Source organism: Canis lupus, chromosome 14, assembly GCF_003254725.2.
Source record: "Canis lupus dingo isolate Sandy chromosome 14, ASM325472v2, whole genome shotgun sequence".
NCBI classification, from domain to species: Eukaryota; Metazoa; Chordata; class Mammalia; order Carnivora; family Canidae; genus Canis; species Canis lupus.
The window spans coordinates 49,448,427-49,466,471 of record NC_064256.1 but is presented as its reverse complement, the minus strand read 5'-3'; the positions used below and the strand labels follow the sequence as shown (position 1 = coordinate 49,466,471).

The 18,045-nt window shown below is 34.1% G+C and overlaps 1 long non-coding RNA gene across 4 annotated transcripts in view; it reads right to left on the bottom strand.

The window, feature by feature from the left end:
• Positions 1-810: 810 nt before the first annotated feature.
• LOC112670742 (uncharacterized) overlaps positions 811-18,045 on the bottom strand; it is a 56,308-nt gene continuing 39,073 nt past the window's right edge. Inside the window, exons 5-6 of one of the 4 annotated variants that reach the window (XR_003143180.2) lie at positions 3,950-4,146; positions 811-1,019 (exon numbers count right to left, since the gene is read on the bottom strand). This is a non-coding gene — a long non-coding RNA (uncharacterized LOC112670742). Of the gene's footprint in view, positions 1,020-3,949; positions 4,147-16,826; positions 16,981-18,045 lie in introns of those variants that run through there. The other 3 variants (XR_003143181.2, XR_007402119.1, XR_007402120.1) reach the window with 3 other exon arrangements.

Sequence of the window (18,045 nt, the reverse complement as noted above, 5' to 3'; positions counted from 1 at the left end):
TTAATATATAAAATGACATACCACATATTATCACATTTTTAAAAATTAAATTTCCCATTAAGAGAAAATATCTGTTTGATGGGATAAAAGCAATAGATTGCAAGAATATACTATTTATTTGAAAAGTAATTGCAAGAATATACTATTTATTTGAAAAGTATCTAAAGCACAAGAGTAAAAAGGTAAAAATATAAAATGATATATGAACATAGTTTTGAAGATAGAGGATTTCAAATGTTTTTATACATGACATATATGAGATGGGTACAGGTAAATCATATTCCCAAATACTTGTACTTGTTAGCATATAATGAATGTTATATGTATATAGGTTTTATATATAGGAATTATAGATTTTACAATTTGTAACTTGTATATTTCCAGTTTTTTTTTTTTTTCTTAAAAGGTATATACTTTAAATTGGGAAAAAGGAGGTGGAATTTTTATGAAAAAACAAAATCTTTTGTCTTATTTACTGTTTTGTTTTTTACAGAATATTTCTCATCTTCCCTGCCTAATTAACCAGCCAGGTCAGTACTTTGTTATTTTAGCAAAGATGAATAAATCTGGGAATTAATGGCTATCAACAGGGAATATTCTTAGATATCATGACCTTGATTTTAATGTCTCTAGAAATATGAGATATTAAATGAGCTGGAACTTGTTTATTTTTCATCATTTGAAGTAATATTTATTCTTACCTGACGCACCTGCCCCCAAAGCTCTTGAGATTAATCGTTCTACTTTCCTACCAATTGACAGCTTTGAAGTGTTTATTTCATTTGAAATGTTATGCATACACTGCAACTGTTTATTTTTTTTTTTATTTTTTTTTTTTATTTATTTATGATAGTCACACAGAGAGAGAGAGAGAGAGAGAGAGGCAGAGACACAGGCAGAGGGAGAAGCAGGCTCCATGCACCGGGAGCCCGACGTGGGACTCGATCCCGGGTCTCCAGGATCGCGCCCTGGGCCAAAGGCAGGCGCCAAACCGCTGCGCCACCCAGGGATCCCTGCAACTGTTTAAATAGAGAAAAAAACAACATCACGATTCCAATTTGAGGTACAATTTAAATTTTAAAATAGTTATTCTAATCATTTTTATAAGGCTACTTTAACCAATCATCAGCTCTCCACTTGTTCTAGGATTCCCATGTCCAGACAGCAGTATTTGTTATTCCTGCAAAGTACTCTCCTGTTCCAAAGCATTTCTGATTATTCCAGGCTCACATACCCAGGCTAATTTCTTAAAAATCCCTTACATATTTTCCTTTTGTTAAATCCCACCTTAAAATACCATTACTAGTGATTTACTTTTGCTTTTTCTCCCCTCTTTGTAAGAAAGTCTTCCTGCCTCTTTTCCCTTCCATTTATCCCTGAGATCTTTTAATCCTTCTTCTCTTTTTAATGCTGGCAGATTAAATTCAGCCCCAGTTTTTCTCCACAGACATGTATATCCTAATTTATGCCAAAGCTCAGCAGAGCAAAAGGGCTTCTAATAAACAGGACTCTCCTGAATTAGAAAGTATTCTATAAGCCTTCATTTTGAAGTCTTATTCCTTCCCCAAAATGAGTATTTCTTCCTAATACGAAGCATACTCTCCTCAAATGGAGGCAGTGAATTAAGATTTTTCTGTCTCCTTCCACTACCATAATATAGCTCATACCATTATAAAAATGTGGTCCCACAACCAGCCTCAGCAGCTCCTGTGACCATGTTAGCAATGCAGATTCCTGGGCCCTCATCTCTATCTACTGAATCAGAAATTTTACTTTTTCTGGTGATTCTGATACACACAAAAGTTAACAACCAATGAATATAGTCTGCAGTGACATTTAAAAAAGGTAACATGCATGCTCTCAAAATATATTTCTATGTGATCAGGTCATATTAAGAATGCCAGAATAGGGATGGGAATGGGGATGGAGCACTGAGGAGATACCTGTACATTCCAGAGTTCTGGGCATGCTACTCTGAGCTTGTCTCATCCCTACCTTCAATATTCAATAGCACCTTTGAGTCAGTTTACTCTGCTCCCACCTGATTCCTCCGTCACATTCCTCCAGTCTACACTAATTCATTGTTGGATTCGTATACTCCCAGCCTGGATCCTAAATGTTCCAAAACTTTCTCTGTGCTTTCCACTGACAGAGTTCACCATCTCTTCCAAGAGACTTAATGTCTGTTCAAGGGCTCTTTGTGTCCTTTCCCTAATTTCCTGTTTCTACAGACCTGAACCACTTGGTAATGTCAAAGGACTGGTATAATTTCACTAATCCTAATAAGGAATCGTATCAATGAAATAATTTACTGCACATTTGAAACTAGTCTCTTTTTGCCCATTTAATCATATAGAATTGGTCCAACCAATGAACAATATGGTATGACTCCAAAATATTTTTACTCCATTTTTAAAGTAATTATTGAAATTTTTAGTTTTTTTTTTCCTCCAAGCCTCTAATTATCATTACTGAATGGCAGACTTGTGACAGGTTTCAAAGACTTGAAGATATTTTGTCCTATACACAATGATAACAGGTGAGGATTTTGTTTGTTTGTTTGTTTTAAGATTTAATTTATTCATGAGAGAGAGAGAGAGAGAGAAAGAGACAGAGACACAGGCAGAGGGAGAAGCAGGCTCCATGCAGGGAGCCCGACATGGGACTCGATCCTGGATCTCCAGGACCACACCCTGGGCTGAAGGCAGAGCTAAACCACTGAGCTACCCAGGCTGCCCCAGGTGAGGATTTTAATGAGATTGGAGGTATCATGTCCTGAGGAGGGAAAGACAAGTACTACCTGCAGAGAAACAAGGTAGAAGCCTTTGATAAGTCTGAGTGAAGAATTATGATAATAATTTGGCTGAAAATTGGCATAATAAAGCTTCAGGCAAGCAGAAAAACTCAAGGAAAATATATAACACTTCGAAATAGCTAGAATAAAGAGGAGGTGAGAAAAAAGTACTAAAAATTATTCTCAGATTTCTGTCGTACATCAGTAGATGGTGAGGGAACCATTCAGTAAGTTAAGAAGTCCGAGAAAAGAAGCAGGGGATGGGGTGGGGATCTTGTCTTCTACAATAACCACCTAAGAGATCTTTTTGTTTCCTTTCTCACCTCTGTTTTGGAGACAGAGGCAGTCATAATAACCTTTACCAATTATTTATATGTAAAGTTTTGATTATCATATGTGAGAATATATATTGAGAATATATGTTCTCAATTCAATATATTCTCAATTTCACATAAGAGGAAACTGAAACAGAGAGGTGGACGGCTTATTCAGAATCACATAGTTAATAAGTGGTAGAAATCAAACTTTAGAGTTCAAACCTTGAGCTTTTGCACATTTGCCTACCCAAAACTGAGAAGTGATACATATTCATCCTTGATCAGCCTAACTCTTCCTGGAGTAACTCAGTCTAACTGTAATATTGGACCCTTTCCTGTGGCATACATTTTTTTCTAAGAATTGCTTCTTCTTAGCAGATTCCCAAATCAGGCCTATCTCTCTACAATGTTTGTTCTATTAAATTCCCTCATACTGTACCTCATCATAAACAGTATACACTTCTAAACCAAGATCTCTTAAAATTCATGGAATAAGAGAATCTTGGCATAATTTAATTGGCACACTATTTTTTCTTCTTAGTGGCACATGCAATTGGTACATCTTACAAATAAAGCCATCTTAGATTCTTTAAAAATTCTTTATGTCCTGATTTTGTATCTTTAGAGAAGCTCGTACAGACACTCATCCGTGGAGCCACCCAGGCGTCCCTATTCTGCTAATTTTTACTTGAATTATTTAAGGCTATAATATGCTTTTTAAATTTTTATATTCTTATGAATCAGAACATATCAAGTGTTTTATTTTTAGTAATTATTTATGTATATTTAATGTAATTGTTGATATGATTAGATTTTAATCCATCATCCTGTTACTTACTCTCTACTACCCTGATGCAAGGGGACCAGTTCTATGACCCTCGTTTCAGTGGGTCATTAAGTGGTCGCTTCCCCAGGCAATGGAGGTGGCCCATTTTGGGGTAGGATGTAGAACCTCCCAGGCAGGTTTGCTCTTACTGAGCTGACAGGAATTGTCCAGTGGAAGTTTTAAGCCTTTAGTTGTGAACATTCATCCTGCTGGTAAAAGAAACTGAAGTAAGATAGGGGGAAAAAAAGGACCCATTACACTCTTAGAAATCAAATAACTTTTGGATACAATGAATATAAATAGAGTCTAAATAAAGGCAGCGTTAGGACTTAGTTTTAGCTGCTTTTTATAAGAAGAAGCCTTGCCAGTTTTAGGCTTATCCTATAGAGTTGAGTTTGTTGAAAAAGTAGAGTGTTACCATATATCTTGCAAAATATATTTTTACAGGGCTGCCTATAAATCACATCTCTAGTTAGTCTCAGAACTTCTAAATTATTCAAGTTAAACCTGAATATTTTATCTTGGAATATCTGAAACATCTAATGTTTAATGTCAGTTACCTTTGTTAGATATCAAGAGAAGTTTTATATTTCTTTTTATTTAAATTGAATAAAGTTTTGAATTTGAATAATTTCCAATTCAGAGGTGAAAATCCCAGAAAAAAAAACTGATAACTTTGATACCTTAAAATTAGCAATTCAGATTTATACAAAGAGAGTAGAATCATCAATTTTGTTTAAATATAAACATGTATTCTCTTTGTAAAGAGAAAAATGAGCTCCAGAGAATTCTTTAAGTCATTTTGTGCCTTCTACAAGTGGTATATAACTTCCTTCCTATTAGTTTTGCCAATATGGTTATCATCTTTGTGCGTAATATTTACAATCATCTGCTTGTCTTCTCTCATGTATTTAGAATGCTTATGAGAGGAAGTCCTTTGTAATACAATTTGGTAATGAATATTTTTTTAAAATACCAAAGTTGAATTTTTATACCTGACATCACAACAATTAAAAATATTTATTCAAAACAACCTTCTTCTTGGTGTTTACTAGTCATTGAACATTCATTGTATTGCATGCAATGCTCTTTTGTTTTCTTTTCCTCCTCCAAAGAAATGGAAATCATTTTATTCAACTTTAGCCAGCAAAGAATTCTCACCAAAGACGTATGAATTTATACACACTTCTAATCTTCTGAGGGTGATCTATAATACCTGTTTTCAATTAAAGTGCAAGAAATACCCTGTATAATGCATGTTCTGTCAGAAAAGCAATATGGGAAATGAACACTAACATTTCATGAGGCTGCTACATCACTTCATATTTGAAAAGGGAAGTCAATCAGTATTTGAAATAAAATTGTTGATATGCATTTTATGTTAACTACTGCATTACATGGTTATAGAGGAAATATAATAGGGAACCCTACCTTTCAAAATTTTTGTATTATAACTGGTGGCATCCTAGCATGATAGGACCCAAAAAGAAGAAAAGAAATTCTGACCTTGGGCACCTGAGTGGGAAGAAATAGTACTGATGGGATACAAAATTAATGAGACTTGGAATAAAAGAAATAACACAAAAAGAAGAAGAGTTGCCTTTGCTTACATTCTACAAGCATTTGCTTCATGGAGCAAATAATTAATCAATCTGTTAATAATGGGAGGTGGAAAAGCCTTAAAATGGGTTTCACAAAATAAGCAAATCTTTGTACACCTCCTACCTTAGAAATAAAACCTTAGGATCTTTAAGAGAAAAATGTTGCAAACCTTCTAAGAGGATTCATAGTGTTAGCCTGACAGTCTCTGAGACTTATATTGAGAAGCTTTTGTGAACATTAATCTACTTCCCAATGAGTCATCTTGACAGATTCAAGAATAAAAATCAAGGATTGGTCAATTGTCATTCTCTCACCTTCCCTGGCAATTCATTTGGCATTGTGCAAACCTACACACAGAGCTTAGCATGAAAGACTCTGTGAAGAGCGCTTGAAATTGAAATGTTTGAAATTTCAAAGGACTTAAATGAAGTTGGGTTATCCTGGCCTCATTTTCCTGGTCAGTGAAGGCTTTTCAGGGAGTGAAAGCCTATATTTTAGCCGTGTATTCTATGTAATTAAAAGAATCTTCACATAAGACATCTGTTTTAATTAAAGCTGGAAAATGGAATGCTTCATTTGAAAAACAAAGCTATCTCTTTTCTCAGCTTTCTAGTCTGTAGGTACTTGCCTGAATTTAAAATCAGAAATGTTTAAATGGTAACAGCAATACATTGGCAGATCTCCCCAGCCCTCTGAAATATCAGAGAGTCATTTCCATTTGAGTGCACTTACATAATTAGTGTTCAACCCACCATCTACGGCACTGGAGTGTCTAATAATTCTGCCAGAAATAAAACAAAAACAAAATAAAAAAACAAACATCATCATGTGTTAGTTGTACTGTTTAATGCACTAACAACTAAAAACTGTCCCCATCTGGGGATTTGAGTAGACTCTAGCAGGGTCAATGACAGATAAAGAGAATGAACTGGAGCTGGTGAGAACTTCTGGAGCAAGGAGAAAACAGCAATGGTACTCAGTAGGCATCCTTAGAGAACACTAGCACTAATTCCAGAAACACAAAACCAACAAGGCTGCGAAAAGATGAGAAAAATTCAGATACAGCTCTCTGAAATAGAAGAAGGGTCGTGGGGTGAGTATGAAGCAAGGCTGACCCAAAACATCTACTGCAAGTGTGCCTGGTTACTGTTCTTTGCTGAGGCAGCAAGTTTCAAAAGGTGAGGTTGGAGCAAAGGTGTGAGATAGGATAAACAGGTTAAGAAGCAAGACTGAAATCTATAAAATGAGATAATGATACATTATGTATTTGAAATTTATTGTAGTGCCTGGTACAGAGAAGGTTTCAGGGCATTAAGTTGCTGTCATTAAAATTCTTGCTTGTCAAACTCTCAAAATATATATCAACTTGTTTTTGTTACTTCAGTTATATGTTTAATTTGAAAATAAATAGTATCCTCTGATATGCCCTACACTAATGCACCTTAGCCTAATCTCCAACAATACCCACTAGCATAGAGGGCATACCTGCTGAGATGACTGGCTTCTTGGATATGGTACCCACATTGCCATCTACTGGAAATTACTTCAAGTTACAGACAGAGATACAAAATGAGCAAGGATGCTGCTAAAAGAACTCAACTTTATGTACAGTGACATAATGGTGAAATTTCTGATGGATAAGAAAGGTAGAAATAAGCACTGTGTGATAACCCTGCTTTCATTTCTAAATGAACATGGTCTGCGTGAATTCCTTCATTCAACATGTCTTACAGGATTTCATTGGTGCTATCAACACCTCATCACCTGATTATTCTAAATGTTCTGTTTTTTATACATGGTGATATTACAAACTTTTATTAAGAAAGGAAAAAAAAAAAAAACAGGGATGTCCGGGTGACTCAGTGGTTGAGCGTCTGCCTTTGACCCAGGGCATGGTCCTGGGGTCCCAGGATGGAGTCCTACATCAGGCTCCCTGCATGGAGCCTGCTTCTTCTCCCTCTGCCTATGTCTCTGCTTCTCTCTCTCTGTCTGTGTCTCTCATGAATAAATAAATAAAATAAATAAAATCAAGAAAGAAAGAAAGAAAGAAAGAAAGAAAAGAAAGAAAGATTGAATTTATTCCATAAGGAAAATTATCAGTACTTCTTAAGTTCAATTTTTATTCTAAACACTGATATTTTGATATTGTATATTCTTAGTATTCTTTTCATCATGTTTACTCAAAGTAAATAGAAAAGAAATGCCATGTACCATAACAAGTATAATTTAAGGCAAATAGCACAGATATTTGAAAACCAAGGAAAATGTAATATAATGCATCAAAATATAGACTTTAAAATTTATAGCTAATAAATTAGGCACGGCAAGACTGGTCATAAAACCATAGCCATGTGATAGCAACACTTAGAGTGATACCAAGCTTGTGAGGGAGTATGATTTAATTTAATCATAACTAGACAAAGCCTCTTTAGAGGGTTCAATTTCCATTAATTTTTGAAAATGAGATCTTGAGGATCTGGAAATGATTTTTAAAAATCAAATTAAATTCTGAGGGTACCAACAATGTATGGTATTTGTCTAAACAAGAAGTGAGATTTCTTATTATTTCAAAAATGTGCTGATTCCAAATAAAATGTATCAAAAATTATGTCATTATTAGGAATTATTTTACATAATAAAGTACAACCATCAGAAAGCTTATTGTATGGGGAATTTTGCATTCTTCTTCACCAGGAATTAGCAAATGTTAAGAAATGAAAAAGTTCAGTATCTATCATTTATCAATATCTGTAAATATTGCAGAAGTGATTTGTATTTGCAACAATGTATGTATGTGTCTGCCTTCTGATCTTTGAATTACACTTCTTAAAATATATTGCATCAGTCTTGTAGAATTATATGACAGCAAAGATCCTTGAAAGCCTATCTTATTCATCCTGTTGACTTCAGTTGGAAATTGCATGAGAGTCATGCTAGACAGGTGAGTCCTATTATTCAATAACTACACAGTAGCAGAATCCATGATTCTCTCCCAAATAAGTCTATTCTTGAATTCAATGACCTTTGCTATCAAAACAGTCCTCAATATACGTGCCTGAATTTACGCTGCCTTAGGTTAAATCTATTTCTTCAGTGGAAAGAGAGAACAACATGACATTGTACACTTAGGATTTTATCAGTGAGTTCCACTGAATGACAGCTAATCACGGGAACCTTCGCTAAAAATCCCTTTCTTGTCAAAATTAATGTTTTAATATTAGATTTATATTATATGCTAGTCTCAGCTTTCTCTATTAAGGAATAAATTTGTTCATTTATCCACAGAGATCCCTTTCTATATTACAGGGTTATTGTTTTTAAGCTTAAGGGAAAGTTTCAGTATCCTGTTTTAGCTTTGACATTTCTGAGGAACAAATTATGAGTTCTTTACCTGGATTTCAGTATATTGATTTTCTTTAGTATTTTGGATTCAGTTTTTTTCTGTAGCAAGAGAACAATAGACTTATCATCCCAGGAGATTTACCCTTGGTCATACATTGGTTAGTATGACAGAGAAACACTATAGAAAGTAATATCCAGCCAAAAAGTTCGACTTAGAGAGAGAGGCTGTAATGCTTTTCCAAAGTCTCCACTCACCTTCCCTAAAGTCCTGAAGACAGTCTCTTAGATATTTCCCATTGCCACAGAACACTGATCCCAAATAGAAGCCTGGGTTTATCGATTGTAATGCCTCTCTCCACCTTAGGAGAGGGTTTTAGGCTTAATGACCTAGTTCAATTGAACTGAACCATCATCAGAGTTTGTGATGAAATCTAGGTACATCCAATCAAATCTCTCACTGGTGCTCGTGTCTACATCGGCTTTTATAGCCTTCTTCTTTTCTGATTTAGTGATTTCAGTCTAAGGAAAACGATGTATCTTCTCTAACTAAATCAAGACTCTGAGTCGGCGTAGCATATAGAAAGTCATTCCCAAAGATGATCTCTTTCAAGAGACCAATAATGTCATATAGTTTGTAACTGATTCCTTTTCATTTTATTCTTTCCTTTTCTATCCTCTTTGGTTTAAATACATCTACTCCAAAATAGAAAAGTGCTTAGGAAGAATAAATTTGGTTAATCTTGCAGATCATCCAATTAGAGTAACAAAAATCGCTCACTAGAACAATCCACAGATTCATCCGGTCTGCAAGCCTTTCTATAGCTATGTTGTATGTCGTGCACTTTGTTAGGTGTTACAATTTCATCAATAAATATGTTCCATTACGAGAAATGAGTATTTTGGAAAATAGTTTAATCTGAAATATGTACATGTTTGGCCTTTTCAATTTGGTCCTTTGAATCCTAAAATACAAAATGTATTTTATGTACCCACATGAAAGTCGAGTAGAATTTCAAAATCGTAGAAAGTTATCAATATAGCAAATGGTTTTCCAAAATAGTGATGCTAAATTTTACTTCACTAGAAGTGTGTGAGAGACCCTGTTGTTTCAAACTCTTGTGAAAATGGTACCGTCAATCTTTACAGGCATTTGGGAGAGTGTTTAGTGGTATACTGTAATGGTTTTGACTTGCATCCCCACAATGATTAATGAAGTTCTACACCTTTTCATATTTTTATTAGTCATTTTGATATCCTGTTTTATGAAGTGCCTATTCAAGTCTCCTTCCCAATTTCTTTTGGACTGTGTTCCTCCTTCTGATTTGTACATTTTCTATATTCTGGATGTCTTTTCTAATTATATGAATTGCAAATATTTTCATTCATTATGTCTTTTCTTGATGGTTATTTTTGATACACAATTTCAATGTAATCTGATTTATTGTTTTTATTGTTAATGCTTTAGGAAACCTATTCAAAAATATTTCTCTACCCAAGGTAAAGATGTTCTCCATGTTTTCTAAAATCTTTCATGTTTTGTCTTCCGAATTTTGCAATGTACATGCAATTGTTACTTAATGACATGAAAAAAGGTCAAGTTCTTTTTGTTTCTATACAGATATCCAGTTGGCACTGTCCCATTAGTTGAAACAACAATTTTTGCACACAAATTTATAGCATCACCCTTGCACTATATAAAGTTCCATATATTCACAATTCTGTTCTAATATGTTTGTTCTATTCTATTGATATATTTGTTAACTTAGCCAATACCAACTCTCATAATCATTGTTGCTATATGCTGGGACAAGTTCTATCACCTCTTATGTTTTCAACAGTGTCTTGGCTGGGAAATACTACTTGCGTTAGCAAATTGATATCACCTTACCAATATTCAGATAAAATGTGCTGTATTTTTCTGGAATAGTACTGAATACAAAAATCTATTTGGGGCAACTAACATCTTTAAGTTATTAAATCTCTTAATCCTTGGACCAGGTATATGCTTCCATTTATTTAGGTCTTTTGTTTTTTTCAAATTTTTATTTAAAGTCTAGTTATTTAACAGATAGTATAATACTGGTTTCAGGAGTAGAATTTAGTGATTTGTCACTTACATATAACATCCAGTACTTAACACAACAAATGCCCTCTTTAATTTTAAAATCTATCTTATTACTTTAAAATATATCTTAATAATATTTCTAGTGTTTTCTGCAGCAATTTTTCACACATTCCAATGTATTTGAAATATTTTGATGCTACTGCAAAGGCCATATATACATACATATAATTTCATTTCTACCCTTTGACATGGTATCCAACAAGTTTGTCAAATTTGAATATTAATTATAGCAATGTATTATGGATTCTTTCTTCCTTTTCTATGCTTTTGCCTTTTCTTTTTTTCTTGCTAATTACTCTGGCTAGGATTTCAGGTATGATGCTTATTAGAAGTACAAGATATCTCTGTTTTAGTATTAATCTCTGAAAGAAACATTCAATATTTCACTTAAATATAAAGCCTCTGCAATGTTTTCTATGCCTATCCATTATCAGATTAAGGAAGTTCTTTCTATTCATAATTTGTTAGAATTCTTAAGTCATAAATATATGTTTAATTTTACCAAGTACCTTCTCCATACTGATATGGGACATTATATATTTGTGCTTTATTCTGTTAATATGAGTACGTTAACTGGCTGATTATTGAAGGTTAAACCAACCCTATATTCCTGGAATAAACCTAATTTGATCGTGATACATCATCCTTTTTATATACTACTGAATTGATATGCTTTTATTTTGCTTATAATTTTTTAATCTGTGCTTAAAGTTGGCCTCCATTTTACCTTTCTTTCTTTCTTTCTTTCTTTCTTTCTTTCTTTCTTTCTTTCTTTCTTTTCTTTCTTCTTCTTCTTCTTTTTCTTTCTTTCTTTCTTTCTTTCTTTCTTTCTTTCTTTCTTCTTTCTTTCTTTCTTTCTTTTTTCTTTCTTCTTTTTCTTTCTTTCTCTTCTTTCTTTCTTTCTTTCTTTCTTTCTTTCTTTCTTCTTTCTTTCTTTTTTTCTTCTCTTTCTTTTCTGTTTAAATATTTTATCTATTTATTCATGAGAGACACAGAGAGAGAGAGGCAGAGACCTAGGCAGAGGAAGAAGCAGGCTCCATGCAGGGAGCCCGAGGTGGGACTGGATCCCAGGTCACCAGGATCATGCCTTGGGCTGAAGGTGGTGCTAAACCGCTGGGCCACCGGGGCTGCCCCTTATTTTTTAACTTTTCTTTAAAGTGGGTACCATTTTTTTGTTCCTGACTTTCCAAAGAAAATATTTTTTACAACATGTTTTCTTTTTCTATGTATTTTATTATCCTGTGTACATATATATGAACCTTAAGTAACATTTTTTTCAAAATAGCTAATATAGGAAGCACTTAGAAAGGCAATTTGAGAAATCTTATATTTAAATAAATATATTAACTGATAACTGTTCTCTAAAGTTTATGTTTCCAAATATTTTTTTCATATTGTCTCTCTAAAACAGTGTTTAAATGTATACATGATTCAGAACAGGTGATTTCCAACTTTCCTAAAAATTCAAAGCTCACATGATAGTTAAAAAGCTTTCTACCTTATCCATTTAATCATTTAAGTTCTACTCTTGAGAAACCCACTGTGTAATTTTATGTGGTATAAAGTTAACATTTATGGTAAGACTCAATGAAGCTATATTAAAGGTAAGTCAACCTTCAGAATCAGAGGTACCTTATTTCCATCATCCATTATGTGGATGATGGTCTTCTTTCTCCCTATAAAATGTGTGCTACATTTTCATTAACCATAAAAATACATTAAAAACTCATAATTATGGCAGTAATGATGCCTTTTAAATAGTGCTAAAAAGTTTAAAAGTACAAAACCTCTCAAAAGACTTATATAATATGCAAAATAAATTATTATGCCACTTCATTTAGTGAATATTAAGTAAGCTTCCTTAGCTACTTGTGCCATCAGTTTATTTCACTCAGCTGAATAGTCTAATAATATTTTCATTAAATATTTATATGAACAATCAAACACTGCAAATGAAGAGCATATCCCTTGACATTCAAGATGGTTTCCAGGCTGATATCAGCAGTTTGTTATGTTGGTAGGGCTCATTTGCTATGGCCGAGAATGATGTTTTCCATTAGCTTCAAGTATCTTATGTCTGACCTTAGAATAAAGGCTATTCATCATGTCTTCTAATTTCTAAATTTTATTTCTTCATTGAGAAAGTACTGCTGATAGAAAATTAAGTGCATTTAAAAGCCGGGGTCATGTTATACTAATTCAGCCAAAGAAATTGATTAGCACAGATTATTTCTCAAAGCAATACAAAATATACTCTTTGGTTTTATACGTTTAATACAATCCTGTTTAAACAACTTATATATCAATTAAGTAAAGGTGAATCTAGTACCTGACTTCCAATTTATGTGATTTTTTTATTTACAAATGCATGATAGCTAGTGACTGTTGTAATATTTAATTTGAAATCCTACAAAAGTCATCATATATAATTCTGTATATTTCTCCTCCTGAAATAGTTGTCTCATTTTCATGTATACTATTTAAGATTACTCGAAGTTAGTATCAAAATGATCCTGCATATGACAGAATATAAATCCAGAAATCAGATTCAAATAAACACAAAACTTTTGGGGTGGCTATTTTGAGTACTTAAAAAGTTATAACTAAAACTTAAAGAGGTAATAAATAATTATTAACTGTATCATACACTTCTATAAAATGTGATGTTAGAAATCTATAGCCATAAACTTGGATGTATACCAAAAAAAGTATTATATTTAAATCAAATTAAATATGACTTATTTTATCTCTTGAAATTAATGAAAAACCAAATCTTGATCATTACTAGGGCTGATGCACAAGCAATTCAGAGCATGTGAAGGCCTTAGGTGTGTTTCATAACTTCAGGCTTCAATATTCTCTGTTTGCTAATACCTAGCTTTGTCCAAACCTGCATAGCCCCAGTGGTCTGTTCTGTTATTTCCGTGATATATCTGGGTGTAGGGAATTTTGAAAAGAACAGGAATCCTGGTGTCTAGCATCTAGCTAGCCTTTTGTCACAGTAAACAGGCCAATCTCCCAAACTCTCCAGGGTATTCCAACAGTCTGAATCACTATTCCTACTTGTTCTGGAAACCACAAGTTTTAGACCAAACCCTATTGTTGAAACACCTCTTCCCTCTTATGCTTCCAATTTCCCATCCTACAGTCACTAACTCATCATCTTCTGTATATTTCTTGAGAACACAGTGCAATGTCCTCAATAAATTATGTGGTGTTTTTTTGTTTTGTTTGGGGGGGTATATTTTTTATTTTGTTTTGTTTTTTAAAGATTTTATTTATTTACTTGAGAGAGACAGATAGCATGGGTGGGGGAGGAACAGAGGGAGAAAGGTAGGGACAAGCGGACTTTGCACTGAGCATGGAGCCTGACACAGGGCTATTACCCAGGACCCTGAGATCACGACCTGAGCTGAAACCCAGAGTTGGACGCTCAACTGATTGAGCCAGTCAGGGGCCCCTTTTGGTGTTTTTAATGACTAAAACAAGACAGATCTAATACCACAGCTTCTGCAAGAAACATTTATGTTTTTATAATAGCTTGAATGACCATATAATTTGTCATTCAAACCAGAACATTTTGAGAATGGATTAATAACCACAGTAAGGCAAAAGATTTAGCTAGTTGTCTGAGATGAGGCTCCCTGGAAGTGGAACCCTGATTCATATTAGAGAGATTTCTTTCTTTTTTAAAAAAAGATTTTATTTATTTATTCATGAGAGACATGCACAGACAGAAAGGCAGAGACACAGGCAGAGGGAGAAGCAGACTCCATACAGAGAGCCCAATGTGGGACTCGATCCCGAGTCTTCAGGATCAGGCCCTGGGCCGAAGGCAGTGCTAAACCACTGAGCCACCTAGGCTGCCCATATATTAGAGTGATTTCCTAGGATATATTCCCAAGAAAACCTGGTAGATGAGTGGGGAGGTAGAACTCTGATAGCAAAGAAGCCAAGCAGGAATGCCACATCCAGTGAAGTCTCACAAAAATAGGGGGTACCGAATCATGTACAAAACATCCAGCTACATTGGATTTCAAATTGAACAAAAATTAATTTTTTGGTATGTTTATAATATTGCATGGGACATACTTATATTGAAAACAATTTCTTCCTGGGCATCCTGTATCTTTATTTGCTCTATTTGGCAACCCTATCTAAGAGGTCTCTGGAGAGAAAAAAAAGTCTGGGTGGCACTTAAGAGAGCCAAGGGACAAGTTGGCTAGGATATTTAAACCCATGCACCCAGCAGTCATTAAGTGCAGCTCTAGATGAACATAAATTCCCTGGTACGTTCAGCTCTCTAAGTGCTGCCAGAGTGGGTCAAAGGAGTCCTAGAGTAGCCCTCCCACAAGAAGACACAAATGCTCCCTACTGGGATAGAAACCACACTTCCATGAAAAAAAAAAAATCTGAGGAAGTATTGGGCATCTGCTGCCCTTATATTAACCCAGGAAAACAGAGATATGTGGCCATCCTAACATAGCTAGCAATCTACAGTTAGAGCTTAAAAGAGCTCCTAAAACAGGAAGAAACACTTCTTTTTTGGAATCAAATGGTAAGGGGTCCTTCCAAAACACTGGAAAAAGTAGCATACCCTCCCACATACTCACAAATTTACATCTCAATAAATTGCCTTGCCACAAGCATTAATTGGGACATATAATTTCTATTTTTCCAGATATGGAAATCAATTTATTCCCTGAAGACTACTTTAACTTGACAGAAATTAAAAGGTCATGAAATGAAGCTTCTTGCTTTATTTTCACACAAGTTTAGCCATTTGTGATATATTAGTATTCCATAAATGGAGCTAGCACGCGCATTATTTACACTCTACCTGAAGATTTATTAGAACCTCATGTGGCAATGCCTTCCCCAATTAAAAGTGAAGAAAATCAGGCTATAAGACATAACTTTGAAAAAGCTTCCATTTCCTCTTAGGTTCTGATGGTAATTTCATATCCTAAACTTAATGTATAGGCATCCTAGATAATTAGGATGCTAATTACTATTGGAGTTTTCCTCTTACCCAAAGGATTTGTACAGTTAAATTATTCTAAAAGTTAACTACAGTTTTCTGACTCCTTGGGGTAAGTCAGGAAGTCGCATAATGAAAATTTGCCTCAAGGTTAAAGAAGGCCTTCTCCTGTAATATATATTGCCTAATTATTCAAGATAGAAACATTACCGTTTCACACAGACAATTCATAGTTTCTCTTCTACTGCTGGACTTGGTCCTTAATTACCTTATTGAATCTGTTACTACACACATAAGTATGAATGTAGTAGGTAATGGTACATGAAATGGTTAAATGGTAGGTAATTAGGTTGACATTCTAGAGATAGTGCTTAATAGCACTACATAGCCCATCATGGCGTAGTTTAAGCAAATATGAAGAGTAACTTTAAGTCCAGAACCCTAACCGGGATGTGTATATATACTTTCTGGCAAGCCACATTATATAGATCCTCCTCTCTTCAGAGCAATGAGACCAAAAGTATGCAGTATAGGCTACTGAATGCCTTTGTACAGAGAAATATGGAACAAATTGTTCCTTAAGCAGAAAAAATCTTGGCCCCTCCTGCCTAATTTGATTACATCCATGTTCCTTAGTTAGCCTCCACGGTCCACCTTTACCTTGCCCCTGCCTCCTTCCTAATCTCGCCTCTTTGTGGTCCCCTCTATTACATGGCATTATAGACATACACAAAATTAACACTCTATTTTCCCCTCTTCTTCTTCAATGAATGGGCGCCATCTTACTGGAATGTGGTCACTACATCCCCTCCTTGCTTTCCTTAGCTACTTACCCTTTAATATTCTATTCAGAGGACACACTTCAAGAAACCTTCTCTGTTCTTTCATATACTTCGTTAAGTATTTGAGTCAGTCTCCCATAAAGTACAGTATATACACTATCTTCACGACTTGATGCAGTGGTGTACTTTACCTATTTATTTATCCTATTCCCTGGAAAGGAAATTTTTTAGAGGAGAAGATGAGACCTCTCTGCATTCTCTAAATTTAGCAGAACATCTAGAACACATAGGAGGGTTTCAATAGTAGTCTGCCAAATGAATGAATAATAGAGAAATAAATGACAAAGACTCTGGCTGAGTATGAAAACTGAAAATCAATAAGCATGAATGCAGGGTAAGAAGATGTCAAGACTTCTGTTTAAATATAAGACTAGTTCATTCTAAGTTGACCCTTAAATAGGGCTATAATGCAGGTAATTATTAGCTGGTAGATTTATGGAATAATTATTAATTCAACTGTTAAATGAAAACATGAAATTCATCATAGAATATTTATCGGTCTATCATTAACAAAGAATGACAAAATACATGCAACTTTTTAATCCTCTTTTAAATAATTGTATTTGTGCATATATACAATATAAATTATATATATAAAAGTGATTATAGTAATTTTACTCTGATGATAAAATAGTAATTATCCATGTACATATGTCCACATCATCTTATGCCTTAAGAGCTGAAGAAGACAAGAATTAACTTTTTAAGAAAGAAGACAATTGATTAGTACTATCAAAATCAATTAATAATGATATTTAAAATGTCAGATCAACTGCAAACCCTCTCATTTTAATTTTTTTTATTCCCATGAAAAGGAAAATGTCATTTAGTCTCATCAGAAGAAACAGAGATTGCCTAACACCAACAAACTTAGAACTAGATTCTAGTAATCAAGGGTTCTGCCTATCATCAAAGCATTAGACCATTACTCTCTCTTACTATTTAATTGGAATCTAGTAATTGTCATTTTGCACATAAATTAAATTCTTTGAGGCACATTAGATGATACCCTAACATTTAAATAGTGCTTTTCATCTTTAATATAATTTATAAACATGAATTAAGTAATCTTCCAAAGTGGCTATTTGAAAATTTTATCTCCCTTGAAAGTAATTATGCCTAAAATTTCTACTTAGTGGCATTGTACTTAATTTTGCAACCATTACACTTCATAACTAAACTAATCCATCACTTTCTCCCCAATTACCATTTACTT